Source organism: Schistocerca nitens, chromosome 12 (assembly GCF_023898315.1).
Source record: "Schistocerca nitens isolate TAMUIC-IGC-003100 chromosome 12, iqSchNite1.1, whole genome shotgun sequence".
Classification (NCBI taxonomy): Eukaryota; Metazoa; Arthropoda; class Insecta; order Orthoptera; family Acrididae; genus Schistocerca; species Schistocerca nitens.
Window position 1 is genome coordinate 28,120,249 of NC_064625.1, and position 17,641 is coordinate 28,137,889.

At 45.5% G+C, this 17,641-nt stretch overlaps 1 protein-coding gene across 1 annotated transcript in view; it reads left to right on the forward strand.

Annotated features, from left to right (window-relative positions):
- The window catches only part of LOC126215049 (peroxidase-like), a 276,437-nt gene that overhangs the window by 32,618 nt on the left and 226,178 nt on the right, over positions 1-17,641 (forward strand). Inside the window, exon 2 of the mRNA XM_049941691.1 lies at positions 4,123-4,186. The gene's annotated coding sequence lies outside the window, so the exon portion shown is untranslated. The remainder of the gene's footprint in view (positions 1-4,122; positions 4,187-17,641) is intronic.

Genomic DNA, 17,641 nt, shown 5'->3' on the forward strand with positions numbered 1-17,641 from the left:
GGTAGACAATCGTAATTTACGACATGCTACTCAATGGCCCTGGAATATCCAATGGCAAATGGGACCCCACCCCTACGCTGCGAGTATCGAACAGGCCAGTACTTCGTAACTTCTAATTGGGATCCCCATTCGCAACGTATTCCTCCAACATATCGAACAGGGGACTACTCCACACGTCACCGTGGCCGTCTACATCTACATGTTACTCTGCAATCCACACTTAAGTACCTGGCAGGGGGTTCATCGAACCATTTTCACACTACTTCTCTACCATTCCACTCTCCAATGGCGCGTGGGAAAAAGGAACACCTAAATCTTTCCGTTCGAGCTCTGATTTACTTTACTATGATGATCACTTCTCCCTACGTAGGTGGGTGTCAACAAAATATTTTCGCATTCGGAAGAGAAAGTTGGTATTGAAATTTCGTAAATAGATCTCGCCGCAAAGAAAACCGCATTTGCTTGAGTTCAAAATGGTTCAAATGGCTCTGAGCACTATGGGACTCAACATCTTAGGTCATAAGTCCCCTAGAACTTAGAACTACTTAAACCTAACTAACCTAAGGACATCACACCCATCCATTCCCGACGCAGGATTCCAACCTGCTACCGTAGCGGTCGCGCGGTTCCAGACTGTAGCGCCTAGAACCGCTCGGCCACTCCGGCCGGCGCTTTTAGTGAAGCTGTATTATTGGTCCTGAAGTTTTAACGCATAAACAGCGGACGATAAACGTTTCTCCTTTCATTTATTGTTATTATTATTATTAGATTGGTTCAAAAATGGTTCAAATGGCTCTGAGCACTATGGGACTCAACTGCTGTGGTCATCAGTCCCCTAGAACTTGGAACTACGTAAACCTAACTAACCTAAGGACGTCACACACATCCATGCCCGAGGGAGGATTCCAACCAGCGACCGTAGCGGTCGCGCGGTTCCTGACAGAAGCGCCTAGAACCACTCGGTCACACCGGCCGGCTAGTCTACAGTCACAAACCATGGTAGCGTTAACCGGAATAACGTGCTTTACTGGACTGTAAACAGTCCCTACTCGTTACGGCAAGTTGACCATCAACCCCCTTGATCGATTTACGTATGGTGTGGCATCGTGGGTAAATAACTCATTGGTCCGTATTTTATCGACATCATATTGAATGGACGCACATATCGAACATTTTTGGAACAGGAATTACCGGTACTATCGCAGAATGTTGCCCTGGATGTTCGAAAACGTATATGGTTTCAACAAGATGGCTGCACAGCACATTACACAATTGAAGCACGGAAGATATTAGACATTGTTGACACTGGTCGATGGATCGGTAGAGGTGGCCCAATTAATTGTCCCGCTACATCGTCGGTTTTCGGAATGGGACTTCCAATTAGACGTTATGAAATACTGGCCTGTGCAAACTTCGCAGCTTGGAAGTGTGGCCCCACTTGCCACTGGATGTTATTCAAGGGCCATTGAACAGCACGTCGTAAATTGCAATTGCGTACCCATTCTTATCACTCAGATTACAGAGCCATCTGTGGCGAAATGGAGAAAATGCTTCAGACGAAACGTATGTAGATTCTGTCGCAGAATCGCAGTTTCCAATGAAACACGGGGGTTCCCGTTGAAGATTTAGATGTTGCCCCACACCACCCACGCATGGGGTGGCGAGGAGGATCGAGTGTGGTATCATTCGTTGTCGTCTTCCTAGATAAACAAATTGGAATTGTAACATTTTTTGCCGCGCGGGATTAGCCGAGCGGTCTGGGGCGCTGCAGTCATGGACTGTGCGGCTGGCCCCAGCGGAGGTTCGAGTCATTACTCGGGCATGGGCGTGTGTGTTTTTCCTTACGATAATTTACGTTAAGTAGTGTGTAAGCTTAGGGACTGATGACCTTAGCAGTTAAGTCCCATAAGATTTCACACACATTTGAACTCATTTTTTGTAACTTTTTTTTACCCGATATGTAGTTTTCGAGATATTTCAAACTCTTCACTCAAAACGAAGATCATGAATTTGTAAAAATATAAACGCTTTTACCACCATGACCTTCCCCTTCCCCCTCCCCCTCGGATCCTCGCCTAACACTGAGTGGAGATTCTTCTCAGGAGTGTGATCAAGTTTTCTGGATCATTGAAGAAGCTAAATGTCACTAGAAAGAATTTTTTGTAGTGACTTGGCAAGACAGCCAAGCCACTCGGAGGTAGCCGAAAGGCACGCGTTTAAAAAAATGGTTCAAATGGCTCTGAGCACTATGGGACTCAACTGCTGTGGTCATAAGTCCCCTAGAACTTAGAACTACTTAAACCTAACTAACCTAAGGACAGCACACAACACCCAGCCATCACGAGGCAGAGAAAATCCCTGACCCCGCCGGGAATCGAACCCGGGAACCCGGGCGTGGGAAGCGAGAACGCTACCGCACGACCACGAGATGCGGGCAGTGTGTACCTCTGCCCAAATGTAACGCAGGCGGTAAAATGTATTCAGCGTTTACATATCGATACGATTTACTGGAGACAGAAAAAAATAAATATACCACAAGGTTAAGTGAACATCGCATTTCTGTATATAGTGTTCAGAAATTTCCGTTAGCCGGGTGCTGTGACCGGGCGGTTCTAGGCGCTTCAGTCTGGAACCGCGCGATCGCTACGTTCACAGGTTCGAATCCTGCCACGGGTATGGACGTGTGTGACGTCTCTAGCTTAGTTAGGTTTCAGTAGTTCTACGCTCTAGGGGACAGATGACCTCAGGTGTTAAGTCCCATAGTGCTCAGAGCCATTTGAACCAACCATTCAGGAAATGTTCTAATTACACTACTGGCCATAAAAATTGCTACAACACGAAGATGACGTGCTACTGATGCGAAATTTAACTGACAGGAAGAAGATGCTACGATATGCAAATGATTAGCATCACGTTTACGACTTTGATAAAGGTCGGATTGTAGCCTCTCGCGGTTGAGGTTTATCGTATCGCGACATTGCTGCTCTCGTTGGTCGAGATCCAATGACTGTTAGTAGAATATGGAATCGGTGGGTTCAGGAAGGTAATACGGAACGCCGTGCTGGATCCCCACAGCCTCGTATCACTAGCAGTCGAGATGACAGGCATCTTATCTGCATGGCTGTAACGGATCGTGCAGCCACGTCTCGATTCCTGAGTCAACAGATGGGGACGTTTGCAAGACAACAACCATCTGCACGAACAGTCCGACGACGTTTGCAGCAGCATGGACTATCAGCTAGGAGACCGCGGCTGCGGTTACCCTTGACGCTGCATCACAGACAGGAGCGCCTGCGATGGTGTACTCGACGACGAACCTGGGTGCACGAATGGCAAATCGTCAGTTTTTCGGATGAATCCGCGTTCTGTTTCCAGCATCATGACGGTCGCATCCGTGTTTGGCGACATCGCTGTGAACGCACATTGGAAGTGTGTATTCGTCATCACCATACTGGCGAATCACCCGGCGTGATGGTATGGGGTGCCATTGCTTACACGTCTCGCTCACCTCTTGTTCGTATTGACGGGACTTTGAAGAGTGGACGTTACATTTCAGATGTGTTACGACCCGTGGCTCTACCCTTCATTCGATCCATGCGAAACCCGACATTTCAGCAGGATAGTGCGCTACTGCATGTTGCAGGTCCTGTACGGGCCTTTCTGGATACAGAAAATGTTCGACTGCTGTCCTGGCCATCACATTCTCCAGATCTCTCACCAAATGAAAACGTCTGGTCAATGGTGGCCGAGCAACTGGATCGTCACAATACGCCAGTCACTTCTCTTGATGAACTGTGGTATCTTGTTGAAGCTGCATGGGCAGCTGTACCTGTACACGCCATCCAAGCTCTGTTTGAGGCGTATGAAGGCCGTTATTACGGGCAGAGGTGGTTGTTCTGGGTACTGATTTCTCAGGATCCATGCACCCTAAATTGCGTGAAAATGTAATCACATGTCAGTTCTAGTAAAATATATTTGTCCAATAAATACCCGCTTATGATCTGCATTTCTTCTTGGTGTAGCAATTTTAATGGCCAGTAGTGTATTGTGATCATTCTGTATTACCGTTTCTCACACAACAAAAACACTGCGTCAAAGTATATTGAATTTTGTTGTTCGCAGGCGTGAACTTTTCTTCGCTTCGCTGGTGGCTGGTAGCGCAGACTACAATAACAAGTTCACCGAGGTGAGTCACGGCTCTTTTTTTGCAATTTTTTGCTATTTTCTTCGAGCATTCTTGATTTCACTCGCCATCATCGCGCTCCAATCCGCTCTATTCAGCGGTCTGTGGCGGCGTCTACTAGACCGCTTCACTGAAAATTACAGCGTCACCTTTTAATGCTTGTTTAGAGTATAAAAACTCTTCTTGCATCGCTTAACATTGCATCCACATTTTTATGGTTTCCACTGGCACTTAATCTCACCCGCAAAGGGTGCAGTTGTTTGTAACTGAAGCCCTGAATTATCACAGGGCCTATGTGCCGAAACAAGAAATCGAGTTATTCGAGAAAAACTGCTTAATTAGTTATTGTATGGATTATGCACATAGCTGACTATATATTCAACATGTAGCTGTTCCAAGGAAATTATCATAAAAAATCATATAAACCAGCAAGCAGCACCCGTTATGACAATATTAAAAATAAGTTTTGTGAAAGTTGCTAAGTGTCATAGATTACCTCTTGCAACTATGTTCTTTAATCTAATGTAAAGTCTTCAGTTATAACGCATCTTTCATTTTTTTCTTACTAAAATGATTGCCTCATGACATTTTGCACTGAAAACCGGTACACCGAGTTACGTTCAAAGTTTACGATAAAACTCTTGGTGGTTTTTTTCTGGCAAAATGTCTACCATATCCAGTAAGTCCTCCTTTTTCCTTGTGTTATCCTGTCGCTGCCCTTGACACTTCTGTATGCCCCTGATGTCTGGAACAGGCTTTGTACGCTCCATGAAGTGCACTTTTCACGATGGCTCGTGTTGACTGAAGATTTTCTTGATGCGTAATACTCCAAGGTTTCGAGCTTCAACCCTTCGTACTAAAAGTTTAGTGACATCAACGTGCTTCAGGTTTAGCAGTTTATTAACTGCCTCTTGAATGTTAAGGAAATTATGGGCTTCCATTTTAAGTACTTGAAAGGACATGGAAAGTTTTGCAGATGTGGTGACATAACATGATTCTCAGACACGTATGCCTTTGTCATTCTCTTGCGGTTCTCCAAACTACCAAACTCACAGACTCATGAGAGGGAACAGGTCAAGAGAGACAATATGTACTAGAATAAATAGTAGCATTCCATTCTTGCCGGCCGCGGTGGTCTTGCGGTTCTAGGCGCTGCAGTCCGGAACCGCGGGACTGCTACGGTCGCACGTTCGAATCCTGCCTCGGGCATGGATGTGTGTGATGTCCTTAGGTTGGTTAGGTTTAAGTAGTTCTAAGTTCTAGGGGACTGATGACCACAGATGTTAAGTCCCATAGTGCTCAGAGCCATTTGAGCCATTTTTCTATTCTTGTTCTGACTTGTGCAGTTATTGCTCCAGATAACTAACAAGTTCTTTGTAGACACAGTTAAAAGGGAAAGGACATTTTCATTGCCTCGTCTGCCAGCGACAGACTCATCCCGTGCACACGGGAATGAGTGCCTTACACAGGGCGCGGCAGCATTCATAGTAGGATACTAAAAACACACGATCAGGCAGTAACTGTAATTTATTTATTACCTCTTACGTCAATCAATAGTTAAAGGTTTGCCATTCACTAATGTGTAAGTCATTGTCGATTGAGTGGATTACTATTTGAATATGACTCCTGTCAAATGATGCCGCCTCTGCACAACACATTCGTCTAGGCGGCGTTGCAAGCTTGCCATAACTCGGCGTAACGTATTCCCTGGAACATTGCCGACGGCAGTTCTAATCCGATTCTTCAACTCAGGAACGGTGGCACAACGTGTTCGGAACACTTCTTGCTTCAGGTAGTTCCAAGAGAAAAAGTCTGCACATGAAAGGTCAGGTAAGCGAGGAGGGTACAGGAATTGTCACCAAAACGGGAAATTAACCTACCGGGAAATGTCTGGTACAAGGAATCCACGCAAATTCTGGCCACCATTCCTGAGTTGAAGGATCGCATCAGAACTGCCGTCGGCAATGTCTCAGGGAATACGTTACGCCGAGTTATGGAAAGCTTGCAACGCCGCCTAGATGAATGTGTTGTGCAGAGGGGGCATAATTTGACAGGAGTCATATTCAAAAAGTAATCCACTCAATCGACAATGACTTAGACATTAGTGAATGGCAAACCTTCAACTATTGATTGACATAAGAGGTAATAAATAAATTACAGTTACTGCCTGATCGTGTGTTTTTAGTATCCTACTAAGAACGCTGCCGCACCCTGTATTACTACAAAAGTTGAAGCAAGTAAGTTGCATTCTGTAAAACATTTCACTGTGTGTCAGTAGGAGTATATTATGCCTGTTCCAAGTCAGTAGAGATACAGCATCACTACGTGATTGTTGGGAAGCAACTACACTACTGGCCATTAAAATTGCTACACCACGAAGATGACGTGCTACAGACGCGAAATTTAACCGACAGGAAGAAAATGCTGTGATATGCAAATGATTAGCTTTTCAGAGCATTCACACAATGTTAGTGCCGGTGGCGACACCCACAACGTGCTGACATGAAGAAAGTTTACAACCGCTTTCTCATACACAAACAGCAGTTGACCGGCGTTGCCTGGTGAAAAGTTGTTGTGATGCCTCCTGTAAGGAGGAGAAATGCGTACCATCACGTTTCCGACTTTGATAAAGGTCGGATTGTAGCCTATCGCGATTCCGGTTTATCGTATCGGGACATTGCTGCTCAAGTTGGTGGAGATCCAATGACTGTTAGCAGAATACGGAATCGGTGGGTTCAGGAGGGTAATACGGAACGCCGTGCTGGATACCAACGGCCTCGTATCACTAACAGTCGAGATGACAGCCATCTTATCCGCATGGCTGCAAACGGATCGTGCAGCCACATCTCGATCGAGTCAACAGATGGGGACGTTTGCAAGACAACAAACATCTGCACGAACCTTCGGACGACGTTAGCAGCAGCATGGACTATCAGCTCAGAGACCACGGCTGCGGTTACTCTTGACGCTGCATCACAGACAGGAGCGCCTGCGATGGTGTAGTCAACGACGAACCTGGGTGAACGAATGGAAAAACGTCATTTTTCGGATGAATCCAGGTTCTGTTTACAGCATCATGTTGGTTGCATCCGTGTTTGGCGACATCGCGGTGAACGCACATTGGAAGCGTGTATTCGTCATCGCCATACTGGCGTGTCACCCGGCGTGATTGTAAGGGGTGCCATTTGTTACACGTCTCGGTCACCTATAGTTCACATTGACCGCACTTTGAACAGTGGACGTTACATTTCAGATGTGTTAGACATGTGGCTCTACCCTTCATTCGATCCCTGCGAAACCCTACATTTCAGCAGGATAATGCACGACCGCATGTTGCAGGTCCTGTACCGGCCTTTCTGTATACAGAAAATGTTCGACTGCTGCCCTGGCCAGCACATTCTCCAGATCTCTCACCAACTGAAAACGTCTGGTCAATGGTGGCCGAGCAACTGGCTCGTCACAATACGCCAGTCACTACTCTTGATGAACTGTGGTATCGTGTTGAAGCTGCATGGGCAGCTGTATCTGTACATGCCATCCAAGCTCTGTTTGACTCTATGCCAAGGCGTATCAAGGCCGTTATTACGGCCAGAGGTGGTTGTTCTGGGTACTGATTTCTCAGGACCTATGCACCCAACTTGCATAAAAATGTAATCACCGGTCAGTTCTAGTATAATATATTTGTCCGATGAATACCTGTTTTTCATCTGCATTTATTCTTGGAGTAGCAATTTTAATGGCCAGTAGTGTAATCAACAAAAGACGCTGCCACATAGAACCTACGGACTTGTCGCTTTTGGAAGGCAGTGCGGCCCTTAGAATCTACGGGCTTCACGCTGAGAGTTAGAAACCAGACTACCGCAGGCAGTCAGAAGTTGTTATATCAAATATCGACGTTAATTCCAGGAGGAAATTCCTGAGAATGTGCGTTTCGAACATAGCATTGTTTGGTACTGAACCGAGGTCTGCGGAGAAAACCGTAAAAGAAGTGAGTCGAAGCGTTTGAGATGAGGTGATGTAAAAGTATTATGAAATTTGGTGGGCTGATAGGACGAGAAATGAAATTCTCCGTAGAATCGGCGAGGAAAAGAATGCCTCGAAAGCACTGAGAAGAAAACAGGACAGAGTCATAGCGGACTCTGTTTAAGACAGAAGGGAATAACTGCCGTGTTACCAGAGGAAGCCGATTGTACTCTTTATTTATTCACTTTTTGTTCACCACAGTCTGACTACTTTGACACAGCACGCCACGTATTCCCCTCCCGTACCAACCTCTTCATCTCAGAGTAGCACTTGTAACCTACGTCCTCTGTTATCTGATGGGTGTATTCCAATCTCTGTCTTCCTCTACTGTTTTTATCTCCGGCCGGTGTGGCCGACCGGTTCTAGGCGCTTCAGTTAGGAACCGCGGGACCGCTACGGTCGCAGGTTCGAATTCTGCCTCGGGCATGGATGTGTGTGATGTCCTTAGGTTAGGTTTAAGTAGTTCTAAGTTCTAGGGGACTGATGACCACAGCAGTTAAGTCCCATAGTGCTCAGAGCCATTTTTTGAACAGAAACACCCAGTATGCTCAACAATAGGGGCTGAATAACTCCATGTGTTACACCCATCTTAACCCGAGAATTTTGTACTTGATCTTCCATTCTTATTGTTCGCTCTAGGTCGAGATAAATATTACTCATTACCTGGTTTTCCCCGTATTTTCTCATATTTTTCCTAGGATTTCAAACACCTTGCGCCATTTTACTTCGTCCAGTGTTTTCTTCCACGTCGACAAATCCCACGAAAGGGTCTTTGTTTTTCTTTAGCCGTTTTTTTCTATTATCAATCGCGACGTCAGAACTGCCTCTGCTTTCGGCTTTATCTTTCCGAAACCCAAACTAACCCCCATCTTAAAGATTTTCCATTCTTCCATATATTATTTTTATCAGGAACTTGCACGTATGAGCCATTACGGTAATTGTGCGATAATTCTCACATTTATTTGCTCTTGTTATCTTTGGGTTTGTGTAGATGTTGAAGGAACCTAGAAGGCAAAAACGTGCAGCGATAGGTAGAGATTCGGATATATACACAACAATTAATTGGCGACTACGGGTGCAAGGCGAAGAGGCAGGCGAGAGAAAACCGTGGCGTGCGGAATCCAACCAGTCATACGACTAATGACCCAAAGTAGAAAAATAAAATTAATTCTAACTGGTCTCAGGCGGCCTTCGTCAGACGGCCCCTGAGATGAGGGCAGGCGCGGGTGAGTCGGCGGGTGTTCCCCTTGGAGCCAGGGGCCACAATTTTTTCCCGCGGATATTTCCAGACCACCGGCGCGAGATCTGTTTGGCAACGCACCGCCGCTCCCACTGACCACAGCTTGTCCTCTATGAGAGTCGGGCAACGCCGGAACGGGGAGTAGTGGCTGAGAGAACAGGCAAAAAACGGTCGATGTGGAAAGGCGACGCCGCCGGCTAAAGTTTACGCAAATCTGTAATTGCGCCTTCTGACAAAGGGAAAAAAAGGTAGCGTATTGGGGCCGCGCCTGATTGAAGGGTAGCCATGAGTGGACTAATGATATCCCCGCTGGCCTACCGACTTTCTGCTGAGAACGAGAGCCAGCCAGCATCGCCCTACGTTTGTATATAGGAGGGCCGTTCAGAAAGTAACCTCCGGTTGATTTAAAAAAATACACCAAGTTAAATAAAAATATTTTAATATATACATCTTACAACTACATCTTTCAACTATTTTTCTACATAGTCTCCATAGCGATTGAGGCACTTATCGTATCTCTTCACAAGCTTTGAAATTCCTTCTGCATAAAAATCACCCGCTTGTGCCTGGAGCCAGCCTGTGACCGCATCTTTGAGCTCTTCGTCGTCATCAAACCGCTGTGACCCGAGCCATTTCTTCAAATGCATGAAGAGGTGATAATCACTTGGCGCCAGGTCTGGGCTGTAAGGTGGATGGTTGATAACGTCCCACTTGAAGGACCCAAGAAGGGCCGTTGTTCTGCGAGCAGAGTGAGGACGGGCGTTATCGTGCAAAAAAACGATACCGGAAGTCAGCATACCACGGCGTTTGTTCTGTATAGCCCGTCGTAACTTTTTTATTGTTTCACAGTACACGTCTTGATTAATGGTCGTACCACGTTCCATGAATTCAACCAACAACACCCCTTTGGCATCCCAAAACACCGTTGCCATCAGTTTTCTGGCAGAAAAATCTTACGAGGCTTTTCTTGGTTTGGTAGGCGAATTTGAATGTGCCCACATCTTTGATTGTTCTTTTGTCTCAGGGTTCACGTACTTAATCCAGGTTTCGTCACCGGTCACGATTCTGTTTAACAATGGTTCTCCTTCGTCCTCATAACGTGACAGAAAGTCTAATGCAGAGGCCATTCTTTGAGTTTTGTGGTGGTCGGTAAGAATTTCGGGCACCCATCGTGCACAGAACTTACGGTAACCCAATCTTGCTGTCACTATCTCGTACAAGAGAGTCTTAGAAATCTGTGGAAAACCAGTAGACAACTCCGACATTGAGAAACGTCGATTTTCACGAACTTTTGCATCAACTGTCTGAACGAGTTCGTCAGTCACCAATGATGGTCTACCACTCCTCTCTTCATCATGAACGTTTTCTCGTCCACTTTTAAATAAACGTACCCATTCACGGACAACTCCTTCACTCATAACTCTTGGTCCGTACACGGCACAAAGCTCACGATGAATAGCTGCTGCAGAATATCCTTTGGCTGTAAAAAACCTTATGACAGCACGCACTTCACATTTGGCGGGGTTTTCTATTGCAGCACACATTTCAAACTGCCACAAAAACTAAACTAGCGCAGGTACGACGTTCACTCGACCACGGCTTGATGCCGACTGACCTGTTGAGCGCGTGAACGCACAGATGGCGTCGCTACTGCCCCCACAACCCGCACTGTGACCAATCGGAGGTTACTTTCTGAACCGCCCTCGTACATACCAAAGTGCGTGATGGAGGGTGCCTCGTACCAAAATTTCCTACGTCCCATTAGTGTAATGAGCGAAGGAAAATATATAGGGCCAATCGAAAAGCTTCCGTTGAGGGCGTTGCTGCAGAGATTACGCAACGCAGCGTGATTCAGATTCGGGTATACAGTGTGGTCCATTGATAGTGACCGTGCCAAATATCTCACGAAATAAGCATCAGACGCGAAAACTACAAAGAACGAAACTCGTCTAGCTTCAAGGGGCAAACCAGATGGCGCTATGGTTGGCCCGCTAGATGGCGCTGCCATAGGTCAAACGGATATCAACTGCGTTTTTCAAATAGGACCCTCATTTTTTATTACATATTCGTGTAGTACGTAAAGAAATATGAATGTTTTAGTTGGACCGCTTTTTTCGCTTTGTGATGGATGGCGCTGTAATAGTCACAAACGTATAAGTACGTGGTATCACGTAACATTCCGCCAGAGCGGACGGTATTTGCTTCGTGATACATTACCCGTGTTAAAATGGACCGTTAACCAAATGCGGTAAAGGTCGATATCGTGTTGATGTGTGGCTATTGTGATCAAAATGCCCAACGGGCGTGTGCTGTGTATGCTGCTCGGTATCCTGGACGACATCATCCAAGTGTCCGGACCGTTCGCCGGATAGTTACGTTATTTAAGGAATCAGGAAGTGTTCAGCCACATGTGAAACGTTAACCACGACCTGCAACAAATGATGATGCCCAAGTAGGTGTTTTAGCTGCTGTCGCGGCTAACCCGCACATCAGTAGCACACAAATTGCACAAGAGCCGCCGGCCGAAGTGGCCGTGCGGTTAAAGGCGCTGCAGTCTGGAACCGCAAGACCGCTACGGTCGCAGGTTCGAATCCTGCCTAGGGCATGGATGTTTGTGATGTCCTTAGGTTAGTTAGGTTTAACTAGTTCTAAGTTCTAGGGGACTAATGACCTCAGCAGTTGAGTCCCATAGTGCTCAGAGCCATTTGAGCACAAGAGCCGGGAATCTCAAAAACTTCGGTGTTGATAACGTTACATCAACATCGATTGCAACCGTACCATATTTCTACGCACCAGGAATTGCATGGCGACGACTTTGAACTTCGTGTACAGTTCTGCCACTGGGCACAAGAGAAATTACGGGACAATGACAGATTCTTTGCACCCGTTCTATTTAGCGTCGAAGCGTCATTCACCAACAGCGGTAACGTAAACCGGCATAATATGCAGTATTGGGCAACGGAAAATCCACGATGGCTGCGACAAGTGGAACATCAGCGACCTTGGCGGGTTAATGTATGGTGCGGCATTACGGGAGGAAGGATAATTGGACCCCATTTTATCGATGGCTATCTAAATGGTGCAGTGTATGCTGATTTCTTACGTAATGTTCTACCGATGTTACTACAAGATGTTTCACTGCATGACAGAATGGCGCCGTAGTTCCAACATGATGGATCTCCGGCACATAGCTCTTGTGCGGTTGAAGCGGTATTGAATAGCATATTTCATGACAGTTTGATTGGTCTTCGAAGCACCATACCGTGGCCCGCACGTTCACCGGATCTGACGTCCCCGGATTTCTCTCTGTGGGGAAAGTTGAAGGATATTTGCTATGGTGATCCACCGACAACGCCTGACAACACGCGTCAGCGCATTGCCAATGCAAGTGCGAACATTACGGAAGGCGAACTACTCGCTGTTGAGAGGAATGTCGTTACACGTATTGCCAAATGCATTGACGTTGACGGACATCATTTTGAGCATTTATTGCATTAATGTGGTATTTACAGGTAATCACGCTGTAACAGCATGCGTTCTCAGAAATGACATGTTCACAAAGGTACATGTATCACATTGGAACAACCGAAATAAAATGTTCAAACGTTCTGTATTTTAATTTAAAAAACCTACCTGTTAGCAACTGTTCGTCTAAAATTGTGAGCCATACGTTTGTGACTATTACAGCGCCATGTATCACAAAGCGAAAAAAGTGGTGCAACTAAAACATTCATATTTCTTTACGTACAACAAAGGAGTGTAATAAAAAAACGGGGGTTCATATTTAAAAAAACGCAGTTGCTATCCGTTTGAGCTATGGCAGCGCCATCTAGCGGGCCATCCATGGCGCCATCTGGTTTCCCCCTTCAAGCTATACAAATTTCGTTCTTTGTAGTTTTTTCGTTTGAGGCTTATTTTGTGAGGTATTTGGCCCGGTCACGATCAATGAACCATCCTGTATAAGCACCGACATTTAGGTAAGGGATTAGTATGGCATTCGTGTCTTTCCAATGTGCGTGCGGTAAATGCGGAAACGTGAGCAATGCCGATGTTATTACCAAACAGGACCAAAGTCCTGACATTATTTTCTTGCCTGCCAAAGAATTAACACCGGTAGAAATCGATCGGAAAGTGAAGAACGTGCATGAAGCAACATGTCTTACTAATGCCATTATTGTGGAATGGTGCGGCATCTCCCGTGCTGCTTCGTGATAACGCGCGTCGGCATATCGCAAAGCCCCTGTGTGGTGTATTTCGGGTTTCTTACGTCGTTCACGTGCGGTCCATCCAGCGCTACCGCCGCCATATAAGGCTCGCCTGCGGGCCGAGATTTCGGAGATATCCGGCAGCTGGAAAGTGGTTTTCGCTTTTTAATGACAGGAGCCGACTGGCGGTAGCTGGCCGGCCGGTCTGGACGCAGGAGAGTACGGCGAAAGCTCGTTATGTGATTCGCGATCCGATTAAGGCAGAGGCTGCGACCGCAGTTGTGAGACGAAAACGTGACACCGTCGGTATAAACATCTGTCGAAAAAAATTGGCTCTGAGCACTATGGGACTCAACTGCTGAGGTCATAAGTCCCCTATAACTTAGAACTACTTTAACCTAACTAACCTAAGGACATCACACACATCCATGCCCGAGGCAGGATTCGAACCTGCGACCGTAGCAGCCGGTTGTGTTGCCTGAAACGTCGCCTTAGAAAAATTTATGAATTACTGTGCTGATAAACCTCTACGTTATTTGATTTTCAAACAGCTGAGCAAAACTCAACGTGCTCAGACGTTTCTCTCTTTACTTATTCTGATCATCAATAAACTGACACACAATATTTTTAGCGCAACGCAGTCTGACTTTCAATAATCCCTACAAAAGAATGGCCCTGACTAACAATAACCTATAACTTACATGAATCACTTACCTCACAAAAATCTTGGTTACTCGAGCTACTGGGATACAGCGAGCGCCAATACTGCCAGCTGAATGAAAGATTCTTACTACTGAAGGCACTAACTACTGATAGGCCTAGTTAGCAAATCAAAGATTTTGATAGAGAACAAACAATGTATTTACCTTAATAATGTTCCAAAGTCATCATATATCAGTTCATGATATCCAGTATTACAAATTTACTACTTCTGGCGGACACACGTCCAGATCGTCCGCTCTTAAAATTCTGCCATCTCACTCCCCACATCCACCACTGCTGGCGGCTCACCTCCAACTGCGCAACGCTATGCGCTGTTCACATCCAACTGCCCAACACTACAATAGCGAATATTACAACGCCACCCAGTCACAGACTGCACACAGCACAGACAGTGATTTTCATACGGAGCGCTACGTGGTGTTACCACCATAAAAACCTAAACAGCCTACTTACAATAGGCCTTATCTGAGTGTTCAGTCTTACTGCAGGAGTTCATGAACTGAGCTAAAATCAGATAGTAAAGTGAATAAGTTGTCTTATGAAACGACTTCACAGAGACGTTTCAGTATTCATAAACGGTTGCAGAATATCTACGGACACCTGGCAGTGAACAAGAGCACAGTGAGTCTTTGGGCGAGGCGTCTGCCATCACCGCAAGACGGTCGCTTAAGCCTGCCTAATGCCCCGCGTGTCGGCCGGCTACACACAGCTGTGACTACGGTATGTTGGAACGTGTGGACAGTCTCATTTGAGGTGATCGATGGATCGCAGTCAAACACTTCGCTGCTCAACTCCACGTCTGTGTTGGTAGTGCTGAAACACTCGTCCACCAGATGGGATACTCACAAGGGAACCTCCCCATCGCACCCCCCTCAGATTCAGTTATAAGTTGGCACAGGGATAGGCCTTGAAAAACTGAACACAGATCAATCGAGAAAACAGGAAGAAGTTGTGTGGAACTATGAAAAAATAAGCAAAATATACAAACTGAGTACTCCGTGTCCAAGATAAGCCACATCAAGGTACATGTACACTGATGAGCACCGTGGTCCCGTGGTTACCGCGAGCAGCTGCGGAACGGAAGGTCCCTGGTTCAATCCTCCCTCGAGTGAATAGTTTTAATTTTTTATTTTCAGACAATTATCAAAGTTCATGCACTCAGACATGATCAACTTCGCTCTCCAAAATTCCAGGACATGTTCAGATTTGCTTGGACACATGCAGGATTTGACGGTCTACACACGGAAAAACTTGAAAACGTTAAAAACGTATGTTTTGACAGAGCACAGGGAAAACTGTACGACTGTGAAACTGTTGCATTCATTTGTTGCAGTTTATGTGATAAACTCTTATGTTTTCATCACTTTTTTCGGAGTTATTATCACATCCACAAGAAAACCTAAATTGGGCAAGGTAGAAGAATCTTTTTACCCATTCGCCAAGTGTACAAGTTAGGTGGGTCTGCAACATATTCCTGTCATGTGACGCACATGCCGTCACCAGTGTCGTATAGAGTATATCAGACGTGTTTCCCTGTGGAGGAATCGGTTGACCTATGAATTTGCGATCAAATGTTTTCGGTTCCTATTGGAGAGGCACGTCCTTTCGTCTACTAATCGCACGGTTTTGCGGTGCGGTCGCAAAACACAGACACTAAACTTATTACAGTGAACAGAGACGTCAATGAATGAACGGTCAGATCGTAACTTTGCGAAAATAAAGTAAGTAAAATTTTTACTCGAGGGAGGACTCGAACCAAGGACCTCTCGTTCCGCAGTTACTCACTCTAACCACGGGACCACGGCACTCCTCAGCTTAAACAGTCCTTGATGTTGCATATCTTACACTTGGACTACTCAGTTTGTATAATTTGCTTATTTTTTCATAGTTCCACACAACTTCTTCCTGTTTTCTCGATTGATCTGTGTTCAGTTTTTCAAGGCCTATCCACTGTGTCAATTTATAACTAAATCTGAGGGGGGTGCGATGGGGAGGATCCCTTGTCAGAGGTGTGTACCCGTAATGCAAGACCACAATGAGGGTCAACTGTGCGGGATTGCTTGCGCGTTACGAGGCTGATTGTGACAATTTTTTTGTCGAACATCGTCACAGGCTATGAAAAATGGGTTCATCACTTCGAACCGGAAAAAAACGGCAGTCCATCGAGAGGCGAGACACCATCTCTCCTCCAAAGAGGTTCTTCTATTTGACGTCCTTCCTCATAGTGCAACGCTCAACTCAAGTTACTGTTCTACCCTCAGAAAATGAAGAAGTGACTTCAACGTGTTAGTCACCACAAAAATGCAAACGAATGTCTCCTTGTCCATGACAATGCAAGCCCTCGCACCCGAAAAGTGGTTCAAATGGCTCTGAGCACTATGAAACTTAACATCTGAGGTCATCAGTCCCCCAGGCTTAGAACTACTTAAACCTAACTAACCTAAGGATATCACACACATCCATGACCGAGGCAGGATTCGAACCTGCAACCGTAGCAGTAGCACGGTGACGGACTGAAGCGCCTAGAACCGCTCGGTCACAGCGGCCGGCTAAACGTCGGCGAGGCTGGTGAATACCTTGCTAAACTAGCACTACAGTGACAATACTAGGGACGTTTAGAATGTAAGAGTAACCCCCAAGCCACAGTCAGCTCGTTAACGAATCGAGCTCCCGTGTATAAAACAGCTTCAAACGTCTGACTGTAAATGAGTTAATGTGTTAAATATTTTGCATATTAATGCATGTAATTTGTAACTGAAGACGAAAAACTCCCAATTATGTTGGTATTATTATGTTCGGATTATTCACCCATCAAGTAATGAAAAGTCAAAACCTGTAAGTAGACTGTTTAGGTTTTTATGTTGGTATATGAAAATAACTGACTGTGCTGTGTGCAGTCTGTGGTTGGTTTGCATTGTTAGAATTTGCTATTGTAGTGTTGGGCAGTTGGCTGTTAACAGCGCGTAGCGTTGCGCAGTTGGAGGTGAGCCGCCAGCAGTGGTGGATGTGGGGAGAGAGATGGAGTTTTGAGAGCGGATGATCTGGACGTGTGTCCATCAGAAAGAGTAAATTTGTTAGACTGGATGTCATGAACTGATATATATATATATATATATATATATATATATATATATATATATATATATATATATATATATATAATGACTTTTGAACATTATTAAGGTAAATACATTGTTTGTTCTCTATGAAAATCTTTCATTTGCTAACTATGCCTATCAGTAGTTAGTGCCTTCAGTAGTTAGAATC